Source organism: Stenella coeruleoalba, assembly GCF_951394435.1.
Source record: "Stenella coeruleoalba genome assembly, chromosome: 17".
In the NCBI taxonomy this organism is placed as follows: Eukaryota; Metazoa; Chordata; class Mammalia; order Artiodactyla; family Delphinidae; genus Stenella; species Stenella coeruleoalba.
Window position 1 is genome coordinate 47,948,788 of NC_137163.1, and position 22,231 is coordinate 47,971,018.

General features: G+C 33.1%; 1 long non-coding RNA gene across 2 annotated transcripts; it reads left to right on the top strand.

Moving 5' to 3' along the window:
• Positions 1 to 423: 423 nt before the first annotated feature.
• Positions 424 to 16,508, top strand: LOC307175920. Of its 2 annotated transcripts, none has more exons than XR_013824549.1 (3): positions 424 to 817; positions 3,381 to 3,500; positions 16,484 to 16,508. It is a non-coding gene; the product is annotated as an uncharacterized lncRNA (long non-coding RNA). The 2 variants fall into 2 exon arrangements; XR_013824550.1 differs by lacking the exon at positions 424 to 817 and adding an exon at positions 1,927 to 2,047.
• Positions 16,509 to 22,231: the final 5,723 nt, after the last annotated feature.

Sequence of the window (22,231 nt, forward strand, 5' to 3'; positions counted from 1 at the left end):
GGCAACTGATAATTTACTTTCTATCCCTATAGACTTGACTATTCTGGACATTTTTTATAAACAGAATCCTGCAATGTCTGGCCTTTCATGTCTAGCTTCTTTCACTTAACATGATATTTTCAAGACTCATTGTTGCTGTAGCATCTATCAATAATTCCTATATTTTTATGACTGAATAACATTATTATATGGATATACCATATTTTATTTATAGATTCATCAATTGACAGATATTTGGATTGTTTCTACCTTTTGGCTATTATGAAAAGGACTGCTGTAAAAATTTGTACACAAGTTTTCGTGTGGACCTATGTGTTCAGTGTTTTTTGGTGGACTTTCTGGGAATTGCTGGACCATTAAGTAACTTTATGATAAACGTTTTGAGGAATTTTCAAATCGATTTTCTAAACAGCTGTAACATTTTATATTCCCACAAGCAATAAATGAGGGTTCCAGTGTTTCCACATCCTTGCCAAAACTTTTTAATTTGAATTAAAAAAAATTATAGCTATCCTAGTAGGTCTGAAGTGCTATCTCATTGTGGTTTACATTTGCATTTCCCTAATAACTAATGGTGTTGAATATCTTTTATGTGCTTATTGGCCATTTGTATATCTTCTTTGGATAATGTTTAACCCAAGGGCTTTGTCCCTTTTTTAATAGGATTGTGTCAAGAGTTGAGTTAAACTACTCCATGGTATTACTGCTTTGGTGTCCATTTTGTTTGGCCAAGAAACCTGCAGTGACTTTAAACTGACACTAGCCCCCTCATTCAAGCACATGCCCTAAACAGCAGCCTGCAGAGTCACAAGCAAATGTAAGTTCCTTATATGATTTCCCAGCAGCCCTTGTGATTAAACAGTCTCTTCTGCCTTCCACTGCGATTTGTTTATGTCCCCCTAGGTAAGACCTCCATATAACTTACGAAAACTCTGCCCTTTTAGTTTGAATTAACCAATCCAGCCCTAGCCCAGGAACCCCAAAGCACTCTATCCATGGACTCTAATAAACGCATGTGCTCCAGGTCCTGCCTCTCTCTTTCTGTACTCTGTCTTGATCTCCCCTTCAGGTCCCTCAGATTATACCAGATACTCCCTCCAGGATTTGTGAGTAATAAACTTCTCTATTTCAGTTCCTCTTGTGGTCTTTTGTTGAATGGTGACGTACCATCTGGCACCTTCTCCTCCCCTTGATAAAGGTTAACTTGACAAATTCATAATAGGTTGCTAGTCTTACAACCTCTGTCTGTTTTCATATCTAAAACAGAGTTTCTTATAGACAGTATATAGAGGGATCTTATTTTTTAATCCATTCCTAAATCTCTTCCTTTTAATTGAAAAAATTATTACATTTACTTTTAAAGTAATTACTGTTAAGGACTTCTTTCTGCCTTAGCTATTTGATTATTGTATGTTGTATATTTTTTTGTTTCTCAGTGTCTCCATCACTGTCTTTTTGTAATAGTTAATTTTTTGTTGTGTAAAATTTTGATCCCCCTCTACTTTCCTTTTATGTGTGTGTGTGTTAACAACACAGTTTGAATTCTACCAACTAAATTTCAATAGTATACAAACATTTTGTTCCTATACATCTCCTTCTTACCTCCTTTATATTGTTATTCTCACAGATTAATGCTATATATGTGTGAATATTAATCTAGATTTATAATTATTATTTTATGTATTTGCCTTTCAGTCATATAGGAAATAAAGAGGAGTTATAAACTAAATGTAAAATAATACTAACATTCATATTTACATATACAGTAAGTCTGCTACATGAGTTCCATTCTGAGAGCACGTTCGTAAGTCCAATTTGTTCGTTAAGTCCAAAAAAGTTAGCCTAGGTACTCAACTAACACAATCAACTATATAGTACTGAACCATGACAGGTTTATAATACTTTTCACACAGAAGTAAAGTACGCAAAAGCACAACCACTTGTAGAGGATGCACGCATGTGACAATGTACTCCAGACATGTGAACTAACTTACGTGATTGGACATCTGAATGCACATTCGCATCTTTGAAAGTTCACGACTTGAAGGTTCGTATGTAGGGGACTTATTGTACAGTAACCTTTATTAAAGTCCTTTATTTCTTAATATGACTTCAGATTATTGGCTAGTATCATTCCATTTCTGTGTGAATGGCTGCCTCTAGTATTTAATATATGAGAGGTCTACTAATAATAAAATTTCTTAGCTTTTGATTATCTGAGAATGTTTTAATTTTTCTCTCATTCTTGAAGGATGGTTTTCCAGATACAGAGTACTTGTTTGTCTTTTGTTTGTTTTTGTTTTAAACTTAAAACACTTTATGTCATCCCATTTCTTCTGGTCTCCATGATTCCTGGTGATAAATCAACTCTTAATCATACTGATGGCCCCTGGATGTATGATTCACTTTTCTCTTGCTGCTTTAAAAATTCTCCTTGTTTTTGTCTTGTGGTGATTTGGCTATAACATGTCTATGTATCAGACACTCTGAGTTTTTCATGTATGGAGTTCATTGAGCTTCTTGGATGTGTGTATTCATAGATTTCATCCAAGTTGGAATGTCTCCTTCCACTATTTTGTCAAATTTTTTTCTGCCACTTTTTCTCTTCTCCTTCTGGAACTCCAGTGATCCATATATTGGTGCACTGTGTGGTACCCAACAGGTTCTGTGGTTCTGTTCATTTTTTCTTAATTTCTTTGCCTGCTCTTTGGAGTGTCTTATTATCTTCAATTTTCCTGATTCTTTATTCTGCCTGCTCAAATCTGTTGAATCCCTCTAGTGAACTTTTAATTTTAATTATTTTACTTTCAGTTCCAGAATTCTATACTTTAAGGCCCAGAAATTCTATTTAGCTCTTTTTACAATTTCTCTTTGTTAACGTTCTCTATCTGCACATACATCTGTTCCCTAAGTTTCTTTCTTTTCCCGTTTTTCTTTCCTAGCACACTGAGCATATTTAAGATAGTTGATATAGGTTCTTTGACTAGTAATGTCAATGTCAGAGCTTCCTAAGGGGTGGTTTGTGTCTTTTCCTGTGAGTGATTTATATTTTCCTATTTCTTTGTATACTTTGTGATTTTTAAATAACTGGATGTTTTGAGTATCATTAATGTGGTAACTCTGGAAATCAGATTCACCCCCTCATCAGGGACTGCTTTTTTTTCACTTGTTGAGGGATGCAGTCACCCATTTGTATAGTGGCTTTCCAAACTAATTTTGCCTAGTCTGTATATATTGTTGTGATGGATCACTGATGTTTCTGTTCCATTATCTCTTCAGTCAGGCTGTTACCTACAAGGGATGTCCTTAAATGTCTGGAGCCATAAACAAATGTATAAATAATTTAATTACAAGTGTGTTGGTTTCTTTGAATCTTACAGGAGATAGTGTCGGGGAAGCTGCTGCCAGCAGAGGAGGCCAAAACAAAAGCACGAGCCTACACTGATGCACTGAAAATGACAAATTCACCAAAACACACAACCCCAATTTTGGAGGACAAGGTTTTTACTCTCCATTCTTTTCTTTCTTTAAATTGAAACATTGTTGATTTACAATGTTGTGTTAGTTGCACGTGTACAGCAAAGTGATTCAGTTATACATATATTCATTCTTTTTCAGATTCTTTACCCATATAGGTTATTACAGAATATTGAGTAGAGTTCCCTGTTCTATAAAGTAGGTCCTTGTTGGTTATCTATTTTATATATAGTACTGTGTGTATTTTAATCCCAAGCTCCTTATTTATTCCTCCCTACTACATTTCCCCTTTGGTAACCATAAGTCTGTTTTTGAAATCAGTGAACCTGTTTCTGTTTTGTAAATAAGTTCATTAATATCATTTTCTAAAATTAGATTCCACATATGAGTAATATATGATGTTTGTCTTCCTCTGTCTTACTTATTTCACCTAGTATGATAATCTCTAGGTCTATTCATGTTGCTGCAAATGGCATTGTTTTGTTCCTTTTTATGGCTGAGTAATATTCCATTGAACTATGTACCACATCTTTTTTATCCATTTATCTGTCAATGGGCATTTAGTTGTTTCCATGTCTTGGCTATTGTAAATAGTGCTGCAATGAACATTGGGGTGCATGTGTCTTTTTGAATAATGCTTTTCTGCAGATATATGCCCAGGAGTGGGATTGCTGGATCATATGGTAGCTCTATTTTTAGTTTCTTAAGGAACCTCCATACTGTTCTCCATAGTGGTTGTACCAATTTACATTCCCACCAACAGTGTAGGAGGGTTCTCTTTTCTCCACACCCTTTCCAGCATTTATTGTCTGCAGACTTTTTGATGATGGCCATTCTGACCGGTGTGAGGTGATAACCTCATTGTAGTTTTGATTTGCATTTCTCTCATAATTAGTGATGTTGACATGATCTTTTCATGTGCTTTTTGGCCATCTGTATGTCATCTTTGGAGAAATGTCTATTTAGATCTTTTGCCCATTTTTGACTGGGTGCATTTCTCTAATAATTAGTGATGTTGAGCATCTTTTCATGTGCCTGTTGGCCATCTGTATGTCTTCTTTGGAGAAATTTTGGTCTTGTGCCCATTTTTGATTGGTTTTCTTTTTTTTTTTTTTTTGATACTGAGCTGTGTGAGCTGTTTGTATATTAGTATATTTTGGGAATTAAGCTCTTGTCGGTCAAATCATTTGCAAATATTTTCTCCCAGTCTGTAGGTTGTCTTTTTACTCTCCATTCTGACACCAGCCATTCTAAGAATGTAGGCCACCATCCTTATGGCCAGAGTAAACCTGAGAAATGGTGAATGGTAGCAGGTTTGCACATTCTTCTCTCTTACCAGAGTTATGCAGACTCTCCCTTCATCAAGCACTCCCCTGGTTGCTCTAAGTGTCTGATCAGGCTCTGGAGCTCCAAAATAGTTGATTCTTATAATTTTTACAACTTAATTGCTGTTTTGGTGTTAAGACCAACTCCTGGAACTTCGTAATCTGCCATTGTTTGTGATGTCACACCCACATTTTAGTTTTTATTTTGCCAATGACTAAAGATGTTGAGCTTTCTTTCATGTGATTATTGATCATTTATAAATTTTCCTTGGAAGAATGTCTCTTCAAACTTTTTGCTCAATTTCAATTAGTTGTCTTTTTATTGTTGATTTGTAAGATATCTTTATATAGTTTGAACACTAGCCTCTTATCAGACATGTAATTTTCAAATATCATCTTCTATTCTGTGGATTATGTTTTCACATCCTTGATTGTGTCTTTGAAGCACACTTTAAAAATTTATTTTTAATTTATTTAGTTTTTTTTTTTGCGGTACACGGGCCTCTCACTGTTGTGGCCTCTGCCATCGTGGAGCACAGGCTCCGGATGCGCAGGCTCAGCAGCCATGGCTCACAGGCCCAGCTGCTCCGCGGCATGTGGGATCTTCCCAGACTGGGGCATGAACCCGTGTCCCCTGCATCGGCAGGCAGACTCTCAACCACTGTGCCACCAGGGAAGCCCTATTTTTAATTGAATTATATTTGATGTACAATATTGTAACTTTCAGGTGTACAACATAGTAATTCACAATTTTAATGGTTATATTCCATTTATAGTTATAATAAAATATTGGCTGTATTCCCTGTGTTGTACTATATATCCTTGTAGCTTATTTATTTTACACATAGTAGTTTGTACTTCTTAACACCCTTCTCCCATCATGCTCTTCCCACTTCCTACTACCTACCGGTAACCACTAGTTTGTTCTCTATATCTGTGGGTCTGTTTCCTTTTTGTTATATTCACTAGTTTTATTTTTTAGATCCCACATATAAATGATATTATACAGTTTTTGTCTTTGACTTATTTCATTTAGCATAATACCTTCCAAGTCCATCTATGTTGTTCCAAATGGCAAAATTTTATTATTTTTTATGGCTGAGTAGTAGCCCATGGTATGTATGTGTGTGTGTGTGTGTGTGTGTGTGTGTGTGTGTATATGTATATATATATATATATATATATATATATATATACATATACACACACACACACACACACACACACACACACATAATACCACATTTTCATTATCCATTCATCTGTTGATGCACACTTTGGTTACTTTCATATCTTGGCTAGTGTAAATAATACTGCAATGAACACTGGATTGCATGTATTCTTTTGAATAGTGTTGTCATTTTGGGGCGATATATACCCAGGAGTGGAATTACTGGGTCATATGGTGGTTCTTTTCTCAGTTGTTTGAGAAACCTCTATTCTGTTTCCCATAGTGGCTGCACCAGCTTACATTCCCACCGACAGTGTATGAGGGTTCCTTTTTCTCCACATCCTCGCCGACATTTGTTATTTGTAGTCTTTTTGATGATAGCCATTCTGTCAGGTGTGAGGTGATATCTTATTGTGGTTTTGATTTGCATTCCTCTGATGTCTAATGATGTTGAGCATCTTTTCATGTACCTGTTGGCCATCTGTTTATCTTCTTTGAAAAACTGTTTATTCAGGGCTTCTGCCCATTTTTAAATCAAGCTGTTTTTTTGATGAGTTGTGTGAATGCTTTATATATTTGGATATTAATCCCTTATCAGTCATATTTGCAAATATTTTCTCCCATTCCTTAGGTTGTCTTTTTGTTTTGTTCATGGCTTCCTTTGCTGTGCAAAAGCTTGTACATTTATTTTTGCTTTATTTACTTTGCTTTAAGGGACATATTTTTAAAAAATTGATTATGTCAAAGAAGGTTCTGCCTATGTTCCCTTCTAGTCCCTTGCCAGCCTTAAATTTAGATCTTTCATCCATTTTGAGTTATTATTGTATACAGTGTTAGGAATGTCGTAATTTCATTCTTTTACATGTTGCTGTCCAGTTTTCCTAACACCAGTTATTGAACTGCCTGTCTTCTACATAGTATATTCTTGCCTCCTCTGTTGTAGTTAACTGACCATAAGTTTGTGGATTTATTTCTGGGTCTCAATTCTGTTTCATTGTTCTATGTGTCTGTTTTGGTGCCAGTACCATACTGTTTTGATTTCTGTAGCTTTGTAGTATAGTCTAAGTTAGGGAGCATGATTCCTCTAGTTCTCTTCTTCTTTCTCAAGATTGTTTGGACCATTTGGAGTCTCTTGTGTGTCCATACAAAATTTTAAATTATTTTTTCTATTTCTGTGAAAAATACCCCTGGTATTTTGATAGGAACTGCATTGAATCTGTAGATTGCCTTGGGTGGTATGGACATTTTAACAGTATTAATTCTTCCAATCCATGAACACAGTATATCTTTGCATCTGTTTGTGTCATCTTCAATTACTTTCACCAGTGTCTTATAGTTTCCAAATACAAGTGTTTTACCTCCTTAGGTAGGTTATTCCTAGGTATTTTATTGTTTTTGATGTTATTGTAATGGGATTGTTTCCTTAATTTCTCTTTCTGATAGTTCATTGTTAGTGTGCATAAAAGGAAAATAGATTTCTGTGTATTAATTTTGTATCCTGCAACTGTACCAAATTCAGCGATGAGATCTACTAGTTTTTTGGTGGCATCTTTAGGGTTTTCTCTGTATAGTATCATGACAGCTGTGAACAGTGATAGTTTTACTGATACTTCTACCTTTCCAATTTGGATTCATTTTGTTTCTTTTTCTTGTCTGATTGCTATGGCTAGGACTTCTAATATTATGTTGAATAAAAGTGGTGAGAGTGGGCATCCTTGTCTTGTTCCTGATCTCAGAGGAAATGCTTTCAGATTTTCACCTTTGAGTATGATGTTAGCTGTGGGCTTGAATATATGGGCTTTATTATGTTGAAATATGTTCCCTCTATGCCCACTTTCTAGAGAGTTTTTATCATAAATGGATGTTGAGCTTTATCAAAAGCTTTTTCTGTATCTATTGAGATGATCATATAGCTTTTAATCTTCAACTTGTTAATGTGGTGTATCAGACGGATTGATTTGCAGATATTAGAAAGAAATTTTTTTGATGCAGCTGAGTTTATTAATTTTTCTTTTGTTGACTGTGTTTTGATGTTGCATAAAAGAAAGCATCATGTAATCCAACAACAGAAAGATTCAGGTGTATATTTTCTAAGGATTTTTATAATTTTAGTTCTTATAATTTGATTCATCTAGAGGTTTATTTTGTATATTGTGTAAGGTAAGGATTCAGCATCATCATTTGCATATATACAATATGTATATCCAGTTTCTCAGAGACATTTATTAAAAACTATTATTTCCCTATTGAATTGTCTTGATACCCTAGGAAAAATTAATTAAACATAAATGAATGACTTTATTTTTACACTCTAAATTTTATTTAAGTGTTGTATGTCTATCCTTATGCTAATCCATGAAACCTTGATTTCTGTTGCTTTGCCTTAGGTTTTAAAATCAGGAAGTGAGACTTCTAAATATTTTTATTTGGCTTTTTAATTTGTTTTTCAAGTTTGTTCTGATTATTCTGTGTATTCTGCAATTCTATATGAATTTTAGTAACAGATTAGAAATTTCTGCAAAAAATCACCTGGAGTTTTGATACAGTCTGTGTTAACTCTGTAGATTAATTAAGGGATTTGCTATCTTAACAATGCTAAGTCTTCCAATCCATGAACACAATATGCCCTTACATTCATTTTAGTTTTTAATGTCTTTTAACAGTGTTCTGTAGTTTTCCACATGAAAATCATGTACTACTTTTATTCAATTTACTTCTAAATATTTTATTTTTTGATGCTATTATAGATGAAAGTGTTAACTTGGTTTTATTTTCTGACAGTTTTTGCCAGTGTATATAAATGCAATTTATTTGTTTATTAATCTTGTATTCTGAAGTTTTGATAAATTTCTTTATAGGTCTAATTATTTTTTGAGGATCCTTATGATTTCCCATACACAATATCATGTTATCTGTGAATAGAGATAGTTTTAGTTCTTTCTTTTCAATTTAGTTGCCTTTTATTCCTATTCTTTTTAATGGCTAGAACCTATATTACAAGACTTGATAAAATAGATGCACTGAGAGCAGACATTGTTGTCTTGTTCTTGACCTTAGGGGAAACAAATCCAATCCTATTAAGTGTGATTTTAGCAATGTGTTTTTTAGAAATGTGTTTTCTTTATTTTCTCCTCTCTAATTTTTTGGGTTGGAACCTACAGAATAATTTTGAATTGAAGTAGCAAGAGAGGACATTCTTGTCTCGTTCCTGATTTTAGGAAGAAAACTTTTGTTTTTTTACTGTTAATTATCAAGTTTGCTGTGAGTTTGTCAAAATTTGTTCATTGTTTATTAAGACCATTTTCATGTCTTTTGTTCTATTTTCATGGTATTTTACATTTATATATTTTCATGTGTTGAAACAATGTTGTATTTCTTGGACAAATCCCACTTGGTCATAGTGTATAATCCTTTTAATATTGTTCTGGATTTGGCTTGTACACTTTATTGAGGATTGTTACATCTATATCATAGAGATACTGTTCTATAACTTTCTGTTCTTGTCATATCTTTGGTTTTGTTATCAAGGGAATAGGGGACCCATAGAATGAGATAAGAAATGTTTCTTCCTCTTCTGTTTTTTGGAAAAGATTAAGTATCAGCATTAATTCATCTTAAATATTTTGTATAGTTTTACAGTAATCTTCTTGTCTAAGGGTTTTCTTTGTAGAATATTTTTTGATTACTAATTCAATCTCATTACTTACAGGCATATTCAGATTGTCTTTTTCTTGTTGAGTTAGTTTTTGTTGTTTGTGTTCATCTAGAAATTTCCCCATTTCATTTAGATTTTCTATTATTTTTGGAATACAATTATTCATAGTGTTCCCATATAATCCCTTTTATTTCTATAATGTCAGTAGCAGTGTCCCCTCTTTCATGTCTGATTATAAAATTAGAGTCTTCACCCTTTTTATCTTGGTTAGTTCATCTAAATATTTGTCAGTTTAGGTGATCTTCTCAAAGAACTAACATTTAGTTCTGTTGAATTCATCTTTTATTTATATAACACCTATTCTGTTATCTCTGCTCTTGTTTTATATCCTTTCTTCTGTTTGCTTTGGGATTAGTTTACCCTTATTTTTCTAGTTCTTAATTGAGAACATTAGGTTATTGATTTAAGAAAGAATTTTAACAATAACATTTATAACAATAAATTTCTCATAAACAATGCTTTATTAGCATCCAATAAGTTTTGATGTGCTGTATTTTCCTTTCCATTCCTCTCAAATTATTTTATGATTTCACTTGTGATTTCTTATTTTACCCAGCAGTTATTTTGGAAAACATTATTCAGGTTCTCATAATTTCTTCTATTATTAGAAGAACATATATGATTTTAATTTATTTGAAATTTATTGAGACATTTTATGACCTGACATATAATCTAAGAGAATATTCTGTGTGCACTTGAGATGAATGTGTATTCTCCTGATGTTGCTAGAGTATTCTGTGGATATGTATATGTCTATCTGGTCTGTAGTGTAGTTCAAGTCTTCCAAACCTTTATTGATCCTTTTCCTATATAATTAATCCATTATTGACAATAAGGAATTATGTGTTCAGATGTGACTGTTAAATTATTTCCCTTTAAGTTTATATTTCTGGTTTATGTACTATGGAAATCTATTATTAGGTGCATATATGTTTACAAGTCTTACATAATTTAATGAAATGACCCCATTAACATTAAAACCCCATGTATCTAGGGACCCCATTTGTCCCTAGTTACAATTTCTGTGCTAAAGTCTATTTTTTTCTGATATTGGTCACTCCTGGTTTTTTTGATTACTGTTGCATGAAATATTTTTTCTATCATTTTATTTTCATTCTGTTTGTGTTTTTGAGTCTAGAATGTGTCTCCTGAAAGCAACATATTGTTAGATTTTGTATTTTTATTCATCGTGCAGGTCTTTTCTGTTTGACTGTAAAGTTTAATCCATTAAAATTTAACATGATTACTAATGAGGTAGGATTTATATCCTCTATTTTGTTATTTGCTTTCTACCTGTTTTATGTCCCATTTCTCCCTCTGTCCTTCAATTACTGCTTTCTCTTGTATCACAAGGGTGTTTTTCTAGTTTGCCATTTTCACTCACCTGTTATTTAATTCACTATGTTTTTTCAGGTATTTTCTTAATGGTTGTCCTAGCTCTTACAATTTACATCTTAAATTATAACAGTCTTCTTCAATTAATACTAACATTTTCCATAGTATACAAAATGTTTTTCCTTTATATTCATTGTTTCTTTCTTATTTGTGTGGCTATTGCCATACAAATTACATGTTTATACACTACAATGCAATCAACAAAGATTTATAAATATTGCTTTTTTGTAGCTGTCATTTAATTCATATAGGAGAAAAAAGAGCTGCAAAATCTATGTATATAGTTACCTTTATTGGTAACTTTGTCTTCCAGTGGATTCTATGAATTGTCTAGTGTCATTTATTTCAGTGTGAAGGATTCTTAATGTTATCAATTGATATCAATTATCAATTGATAATTATCAATTATCAATTCTAGCAAGTCTGCTAGCAATGAAATTCTCAGTTTTTCTTTATCTGAGAATCCCTAAATCTCTCCTCTGATGGATAGGTGTTCTGGATATAAAATTATTGAATTACAGACTTTTGTTCCATTACATTGACTATGTCATCCCACTGCCTGCTGGCTTTTATAGTTTCTGTCATTTTTCGTCAAACTTGTGAACTTTTGGTCCATTATTTCTTCAAATATTCTTTCTATGCACTTTTCTCTCTCCTTTCCTTCTGTTCATCACAATAAGTCTATGTTGGTGCATGTCATAGTTCACCACAGATCTCAGAGACTCTTATATTTTTCTTAATTCTTTTTTCTTTCCATTTTTTGGACTAAAATAATTGAGACTATCTGAGTAACATAATCTGTTATTGATTAACTGAGATAATTGAGATTATCTCTGTTGAGCTCTCATCAAGTATGCTGTTTCTTTCCTTTGCCAAGTAAAAATTACTCTGGAGGGCTTCTAATGAATTTTACATGCTAGTTATTGTGCTTTTAACTTCTTGAATTTCTATCTGGTTCTTTTTTATGATTTCTAATGCTTTATTGATATTCTATATTTGATAAACATAATTCTTTGCTTTAGTATTAGGTATGTTTTCTGTAAGTTCTTTGAACATGTTTAACTGATTCACTATCTTTGTCTAGTAAGTCCAACATCTGGCTTCCTAAGGGACAGTTTTTATTGACTGTTTATTTTCCTTTTATGGGCCACGCTTTCTTGTTTCTTTTTATATTTTGTGTTTTAAAATATATTTGTTAAATAATATAATATGGCAATTCTGGAAATCAGATATTTCCCCCTCTAGCATTTGTTGTTTTTTGCTGTTTGTTTAGTGACTTTTCTGAATTATGTAAATTTTTGTAATTGCATTGCCACTTAAATTTCTGCTTGTTTACCTTATTGGGCAGCTAATGATTTTATGGAGAATCCCTTAAATGTCTGTGATTAATTAGGCTTCCATTCTTTGCTGAGGATTTCTGCACATGGACTATGTCTTGCATGCAACCCTCAGCCAAGCACTCAGAACTTCACAGGTGCATACCCTTCTAGGAATATGTCAAAGCTATTCAAAGCCCTGTATGGACATCTCATTTTCCCAGCTTTTCCATTTAAGTCTTTTTGTTAGTCTATTGTTTGTCCCAGTTGTTACTGCCTCAGACATCGGTAATGTTAAACAATTGCCATTGATCGTTTTCAACAAATGCCCACCAAGAAAATTTATCTTGCAATTGGTTAACTCGGATTTAGGTCAAATAAATACAAGCCTTTTAAGTGCATCTTTTAGGGAATTACCAGACAGGTCAAATATTGACGAGAATGAGGCTTTGAAAGAGCTCTATCCCATTTGCAGGTTTAATGCTGTCATGCTGCTGCTTTTCACTGTAATTTTAGGCTGTTGGTTTTTTACTCTAGAACATAGAGAGAGGGATGATAGTAGGACAAGATAAAATACACAATGCTGAATGCCCGGTGCATTCATACCTAGGTTTCTTTACCTGGGGTCCTCAGCCAAGGTCTTCCTCAGGCACCTCCTTATCAGGGGAGCAGGGGGATATACCTTGAAGACACGTTTCCTGAATCTGTCTCAATACTCAGTACTTTTCTACCTGTAGCCCTCTCCTTTCTTCCTACTATCTTATCTCCCCCTACCCCCAGCCTCAGGGTTCATAAATCTGCAAAAAACTTTTTGTTTAAGGATCCATCCACAGTGAGAGGATTCCTTCATGTCTCTGCTGAGCCATCTGACCCTTGATTGGCAAACCATTTGTTGGGGGAAAACGAAATGGGGGTGCTTGTACTTTCTCCTGTTTAGATTCTTGCTTTTTTCATGGCAGTAAGTGATTAAAGCCTTAACTTTCATATTGGCTTTTTGTTTTTAATCAATTACTCCAATATTTGGCAGCTCAGATCTTTCTCCAGCTCAACTGTGTGCTAAACAATACAATTCTATGTATGTAGAGATCTATATATATTTCTAAATGGTATTCACATCAAGTTAAGCATGAGTTGATTAGAGTCAGAGACATCAGTATTCATTACCACATGTATCATTTTAGCATCTTTCTCTATCTGTAAGTTCCTATTCCCGAAGTGAGGAAACTGATTCCTACCATTGTCCACCCATTTACTTAATTCTTGAATGCTAGTATATGTGTATTTTAGTATCAGAATTATTAACCCACACCCCACTTGATAGTCATTTCTAGTTGATAGAAATTACTATCATCTAGATATAGTTCTTATGTGCAGTTTTCTTTACCTTTAGTCTTATGGATTACACTCATTTCCAAAGTCACTTGGATTGCTAATCTCTTGTACACTTTCCAGTGAAGTTATTTAATGCATTTCTAATACAGTTATTAATTTTAATATTCTGCATTCTATCCTGGAATCCCCTGATCTTCTATAGGACTTTAACATTTTTTCATACATTAAAGTTCAGTTTTTATGCTCTAAAATTCTGAGTATTGACAAATCTGTAGTTTCATGTAATCACCATTACTGTCTTATGCACATAGTCTCACCATAGTAAAATTCTTCTGCATTTCCCCATTCAACCTATTCCCACATACTCATGGGGACCCCATGCAGCCACTGATCTGTTTACCATCTTTATAGTTTTACCTTTTCCAGAATATCATGTAATTAGAATAATAAATAGTTCTTACTACTCCACATGCTTATCAGCAACTGGTATTGCTAGTTTTTGGATTTTAGCAGTTGTAATAGGTATCTTTGTAATAGGTACATGTGTTATATTATTGCTGTATTGTGCAAATCCCTCACGAGAAATAATTTTGAGTATAATTTCATGATTAGTTACCATTGAATATCTGTTTTGGAGAGGTGTCTATTAACATATTTTGCATGTTTGAATTGAAGTTTTTGGTTTCTCACTGGTGAGTTTTAAGAGTTCTTTGTATATAGGTACAAGTTCTCTATCAGATATGTTTTGCAAACAGTTTCTCTCGATATGTGGCTAGTCTTTTCAACTTCTTAATAGTGCCTTTGCAAATAGTAGATTTTAAGTTAATAAAGTGAAACTTATTAATTTTTCTTCCATGTTTTATAATTTTGGTGTTGCATCTAAGAACTTATTTAAAAGAGTCAGTGTCTCACAGATTTTTCTCTTTATTTTTTTCTGGAAGTTTTATAGTTTTGCATTTAACTTTTGGGTCTATGATCCATTTTGAGTTAGTTTCTGTGAATGGTGTAAAATCTGTTCCTAGATTTATTTATTTTTTTTGCTTATGGACATCCAATTTTTCTAGAATTACTTGTTGAAAAAACCATCCCTGCTCCATTGAATTGCCTTTGCTACTTTTCAAAGACTAGTTCACTGTATTTGTGTGAGTCTGTTGCCATGGGTCTATGTGTCAATTCACTCATGTTGATTACTATAGCTTTATAATCACTCTTGAAACTGGAGAACGTGAGTACTCCAAATTTGTTCTTCTTGAGCATTGTGTTGACACTTCTAAACCTTCTGCCTTTTAGTGTCAACTTTAAAATCATTCTGCCTACAATAATAATTACTGGCCTATTCAGATTATCTATTCCTCTTTTTGTGTGTGTTAGTAATATATCTCTTTTAAGGAATAAGTACATTTTATCTAAGTTATCAAATAAGCTTGCATACACTGTACATAGCGTTCTATGTCTTTCCTTTTAATACCTGTGGAACCAGCAGTGACGCCCCATTTCATTATTTTAATTTTGATACAGGTAATCTGTTCTCTCTCCCTGGCTAGAGGTTATCTATCAATTTTACTGAACTTTTCAAATAGCCAACTTCTGGTTTCCTTGATTTATTGTTTTCTGTTTTCAGTTTCATTAATTTCTCCTTCAATTTTTATTACTTCTTTTCTTCTTCTTGATTTAGACTTAAATTTCTGTTCTTTTCCTAGCTTCCTAAGATGATCACTAAGATTACTGATTAGTTCTTTCTTGTTTTCTAATATATGTATTTAATGGTAAAATTTTTCCTCTTAGCACCACTTTTACTACATCCCATAATTTTGATGTTCTATCTTCATTTTAATTTAGTTCACATTTTAAAAATTTCTTTTGAGATTTCTACTTTGTAGTGTCAAGTTTTATTTAGACATGCTTTATTTAAATCATATGTATATATAATGTTTTAAATTCACTTGTAGTGCAGATATAGCAGATTATTCTCTCTCCCTTATCTCCTTTACTACATTGCTGTCATTTGTTTCACATATTTTATGATATAATCACCTAATAAATGATTATTATAATTACATTAAAATTATCTTTTAGATCAATTAAGAATAAGAAAAAAATAATTCATTTTCTCTTCATTTATTCCCCTTGTACACTATTTCTTTTTAATATAGATCTGAATTTCTGACCTAATTATTTTCAATCCTGGAGAATTTTTTAAAATATTTCTTCCATATAAGTCTGCTGGCAATGAGTTTCTTCAGTAATTTATTTACTTATGCTTTTTTCTAATAAAGTCTTTATTTCTCCTTCAATTTTGTAGGATAATTTTACTGGTTATAGAATTCTAGGTTTTTTTCAGTACTTTGAATATTTCATTTTATTCTCTTCTTGATTGTATGGTTTTGGGGGGAAGCCCCATGAGTTTCTTATCCATGTTACTCTAAATGTATGTATTTGTTTTGAGTGTATTTGTTTTCTCTAATTCCTTTCAAGATTTTCTTTACATCTGGTTTCCTACATTTTGAGTATGATAATCCTAGATGTACTTTATTGTTGTTTAATTATTTGGATTCTCTTTTTTTTTTTTTTAGGTTCACTGTCTTATGGTCCTTGCTTTTGGAATATTCTCAATCAGCATTAATTCAAATAATTCTATGTTCTTTTTTCTCCTTATAGTACACCAATTATGATTACGTTCCACCTCTGTAATTGTCCCACTGTTTTGGACATTGCATCCTTTTATTTAAATTTTCTTCTATTTGCATTTCAGTTTGGGAAGTTTCTATTGACCAAGCTCACTGATTATTCCTTTAACCATGTCCATCCTACGGATGAGTCCTTCAAAGTTATGGGTATGATACACCGCTTTTTATTTCTAACATTTATTTTTGATTCTTTTTTAGAGTTTTCATGTTTCTGTTTATAGTATTCATCTCTTCTTGCATTTGATCTACTTTTTCATTAGATCCTTAAACACATTGAACATTGTCATTTTATCTAGCTGATAATTTCAACATTTATATCATGTGTAAGTCTGGTCCTTCTTGTTTCTCCTTGCAGACTAATTTTTCTGGCATTTTAGAATGTCTTTTAATTTTTTATTGAAAGTAGGACATATATCAGGCAATAGGAACTAAGTTACATAGGCCACTAAAGTGAGGATTTATGTTAATACAGATAGAATTTGGACCCCTTAATATTTTCTGTAACTAGAGATTCCAGAGCCTTCATTTTGTGTCCTTGTTTTTATCTTAGTTTTGGGCTTCTCTAATTACTCCTCCTCAGTGAGTCTGCATCTTGGAATGTTTCAGCTATAATCCACTGCTACTATACTAGAGCAATGTTGGTGTGGTGGTATGGTATGAGGGAAGGAACAAGTTCTGTAATCTTATAATTAAATCTTAGTGTTTCCAAAGGCCTGTGTCTCTGAGCTGTGACCTTTACAAGTGTTTCTTTATTTGAATAGTTTTTTCTTCTTCCCATTTATGTGAGACAGGAAAACTAAATGGGGCTGTTTTGGGATAAATGTTCTTCCCCAGGTGGGATAAGACTATAGTTAAGTCTTTTCTTATGGATTAGCTCATTGTTATAGAGACTATTCTGTGCATATTTCAAAATGCTTAGTGTTGTAATGGAATAATGGCCTCCCAAAGATATCAGGTCTTAATTCATGGAATCTGTAAATGTTATCTTATAAGGAAAAGGGCTTTTTACAGATATGACTAAGTTAATTTATTGACATCAAGAAGATTATCATGGATTTTCCAGATGGGTCTTAAATTCAATTATATGTGTCATTATAAGAGAGGCGTATAAAAGAGGAGGCAATGTGGCCACAGAAGCAGAGATTGGAATGATGTGGTCACAGTTAAGGAATGTAGCAGCTACCAGAAGCTGGAAGAGGGAAGAAATGGATTCTCCTCTCATGTCTCCTGAAGGAGCATGGCCCAGGTAACCCTTTAATTTTAGGTCAGTGAAAACTGATTTTCGGCTTCAGTACTTCAGAATTGCAAGAGAGTAAATTTCTACTGTTTTAAGCCATCACATTTGTAATGATTTGTTATAGCAGCCCTAAGGACTTACTTTTCCCACTCCCACTCCTAACACCAGGAGGAAATTTTTCCTGACTCTTTATTGTGAGAACTTGTGTGTATTTCTGTAGGTTAAAGCCCACAAAATTTTGGGATTCCCTTAAAACTGTAGCACCCGGGAGTTTCTCACTCACACTGGTTCCATACTCATCTAGCAGTTCAGCAATATTATGATTAAAGGGGCGCTACCATTTTATGGCTCCTGTAACTTTTTTCTCCAGATAAGCAGATCTTTGCTGTGACTACGTGGGTTCACCTGTGTTTCTAGACTTTGGAGTGGTGATTTGCCCTGTAAGCTCTAGTCCATGTTGAGTCCAAAAAGATACATTGGTTTTCAGGGTTTTTGTTGTTGTTGTTGTGAGTATTAAAGGTTTGATTTCCATATTCTTTATGTGTTAGGACTGAAACCAGAAGTCCTGTTAGATATATATTTTAAATTGTAATTGAAGTAAGTAATGAGGTAAAAGCAAAAATGGTAGCATTCATAAAATAGAAAAAATTTTAGTAATAGATTGTCTGAATTCAATCTAAAGCAAAAGGAATGGAGCTGAGAAATGATTTATTTTGTGAAAATTATTATATCATGCTTTATAATTACATACTTATTTAATTTACAAATTTTATCAAATTTCAGTCCAGTAAATTATCTTCCTTTTGCCATTTGATAATCTATTGTTTGATTTTAAAACTCTAATAGAGTTTTACATTTCTCCTGAAATTGTTTTGTAAGTTTATTGATATTTTTGAGTTATCTTAGCTGATACTGTATAATTAAAATGTGGGTTTGCACTCTTTAAGCATTTTATGTGTGACTGCACTGTGTGATGCTCTTCTATAAACTGTGAAGAAAATGAGCATTTAAATATTTGCAAATTTCAAGTTTTATTTCTGCAAAGAGAATATAAAACAGTTAAAAATAATTAAGAAAATAATGGAGTGAGTCTGTCTTTAATGAGCTTGTTTTTATTTTGCATATTTATCTTTCACAATCAATTAATACTGAGATGCAAATTGTTAGCCAAATAGCAAACACATTTCATTTGCAAAGTGATCTCCATTAATACTAGTCAAAATGTATTATAAATTGCAGTTAGTACAAGCCTTTTCTATTTTAATGATCAAGTTAATATTAATATTTCATATTATTTTGATATGTACTTTATATCATTGCCAGTGTTATTCTTGTCACAAGTAAGGACACCAGTGGACAAAAATCATTCTACTTTCACTGAAAAATTATAAAGATTTGTTTCATCAAAACTATAAAATGTTTTACTCAGTCAGACAGTGTGGTGTCTTGATTACATAACCCTTTGCTGAGTTTTGACATATGAATGTACCTGTTGAAGGGTACACTTCATATGTTTACAGATTGTTGCATGGTGACTGTACCGTAACCAAATAGTTATCCTCTGTAGTTTTTTTTCTTTTTTTTAACTTTGTTCTAGTGACAGGAAATTTCCTAGGTGCTAGTGTTGCAAGGAGCAATAAGATAATTGTCACCTTGAGGCACACTAGAGTAAGTAGATACACTCATTAACAGATCTTTCATATAATATATTCAGTGCTATGAATGACAATGCAAAGGGAAAAGTGAGAAGTACTATGGACAGGCACTTAGCTTTGTGACTATTAGAGAAGGCTCATAGAGGATATTCAATGTCAGTTGAAACCAGAGGGATGAACAGTGCATTAGTTTCCTAGAGCTGCCATAACAGTTTGCCACAAACTAGATGACTTCAAACAACGGAAGTTTGTCCTCTCACAGTTCTGGAGGCTAGAAGGCTGAAATGAGAGTGTCAGCAGCACTATATTCTTTCTGAAGTTTCCAGGGAAGAATCCTTCCTTGCCTCTTCTTAGCTTCTGGTGGTTTGCTAACAGTCCTTGTCATTCCTTGGCTCATAGCTACATCGTTACTATTTTTGCCTCCATCTTCACATGACCGTCTTTTCTCTGTATGATTCTATTCTTTGCATTCACATATCCTTCTCCTTTATCTTACAAAGATACTAGTCATTGGATTTATGGTCCATTCTTATCAAACATGACCTCATCATAACTTGATTACATCTGCAAAGATCCTATTCCAAATAATGCCACGTGTGCACATTTAGGATGGTTTGAATTTTGGGGAGAATTATTCAACCCAGTACAGTTCTTCCATTGTTCCCTCCAAATTTTCATTATTTCTATATACAAAATATATTCATACTATTCCATCATCACCAAGTCTTAATCCATTCCAGTATCAACTCTAAGTTCAAAATACCATCTCAATATAATTAATTCAAAAGTCTCAAATTGTATATCTTCTAAATAATTTAAGTCAGACATGGGTGAAGCTCTGATATGGTTCATTGTGGGGAAAAATTGTTTTCTACTCATGGACCTGCCAACCTAGAAAAAAGTTATCTGCTTTCAAGTTATAATGGGGGATATGTATAGGGTAGATATTCCTACCTTAAAAGGGATGAATAGGAAGGAAAAAAAAGTCAAGGGTCTCAAGGAAGTCCAAAACTCAGTATAGCAATTTCTGTTAGGTGCCAAAAACAGAGAATAACACTCTGTGGCTTAATGCTTGGTCTCCTTACCCCACTAGGGCAGTGGGTCCACCCTCTTGACCCTATCCAGTGGTAGTCCTACTCACTCAAATATTTTCATAAAGATTAATATTTTACAGGTCAGATTTATTATAATATTGATTCCTTATTTCCATTTTATATGCTAGGAATTGGCAATAGGCAGCTCTAGGAACCTTGCAAGAAGACTATTTTTCTCACATTGCTTATTTCACTTTTACTAGTTTTATTTCAGGAACAGTTAGTCTACTCATGTTTTGTAATTATTTTCTCCTTTCCTGAATTAAGGTCTGTGATGTGAAATTTTGTTACATGTATTATAGGAGAAAAACATTCTATTGTCAAATAGATGTAGAAAATGTGGAATAATAATAAACTAATCTACCTTCTCTTCCCTTGGCCTTTGTGTATGGTAAACAACAAATCAGTTTTACAAGAAGTATTTTCTTTATAAAGCTACTTTAAAAATCACATACATCGGGCTTCCCTGGTGGCACAGTGGTTGAGAGTCCGCCTGCCGATGCAGGGGACACAGGTTCGTGCCCCGGTCCGGGAAGATCCCACATGCCACGGAGCGGCTGGGCCCGTGAGCCATGGCTGCTGAGCCTGCGCGTCCGGAGCCTGTGCTCCGCAGCGGGAGAGGCCACAACTGTGAGAGGCCCGTGTACCACAAAAAAAAAAAAAAAAAAAAAAAAAAAAAAAACCACATACATCACTGTTTTGTGAGATATTATTTTTAACCACTTTATTGTTTCCAACATGATTATATCTGATTTATACTAATATATTTATCATAAAGTGGAAAATATCAAATTACAACTGTTAAACAGTACATTTTTTCTTTTTGCAAAATAGTAGTCACTAAAAAAGTTTTATCCAAAATTGTCTTCAGTCTCCTATTTTTACTAAATATGCAATGCATACTGACTTATAGATAATTTATGTGCTAAGTATTGTTAAAATAAAAAAGAGACCAAACTTGAAAATTCCCTGAAAAGACAAAACCAATTTAGCCATACAAACAAAGCTTAATTACTAGCTTGACCTGACTCATTTCTTGTTTCTGCTTCTGCAAATCATAAGCAAGACTTAAACTTCTTCTCAAGCTTGATAAGAGGTAACAACTAACCAATTCCCTATCACTTAACTTCTAATATTATAACCAATCACTGAAGAATAAGCAGTCACTGTCTTCTCACTAAACTGCTTTATAACAATTACCTATGAGCCTCTATGTTTTGCTTTGAGTGTGCTTGGTTTGCAAACTATCTTTTTGGTGTGTGCACAACAAACTTTTACTAATTACTACTTCAGTGAGTCATTGGTTTTACTTCTGTTATCTCTGAGCTTTTGACAGTATACTTATGAATTATTTTAATTCTCATAGGATCCTCTTGGTAAGTCATACAAGGGAGTGTGGCGTTGTTACTCCATAACCAGCTTGTTATTGTTACTTTTAATTTTTAAGGTAAGACCTATTAACAATAACACTAAATCAGGGGTTTGGCATAGAGATATTTAAAAGGTCTACACTGGATAATATTCCTAAACTATATCTCCTTTATAAAGAAACAAAATCTCCTTTATAAAGTAAGAATAAAATAAATTATTGATTAATATGTTAAAATAGTGACTGGTTTCCTTAAATTCTCTTTCTGATCTTTTGTTGTTAGGAATGCAAGAGATTTCTGTGTATGGTTTTTATATCCTGCAACTTTACCAAATTCATTAATGAGCTCTAGTAATTTTCTGGTAGCATCTTCAGGATTTTCTATGGATAGTATTATGTCATCTGCAAATAGTGACAGTTTTACTACTTCTTTTCCAATTTGGATCATTTTATTTCTT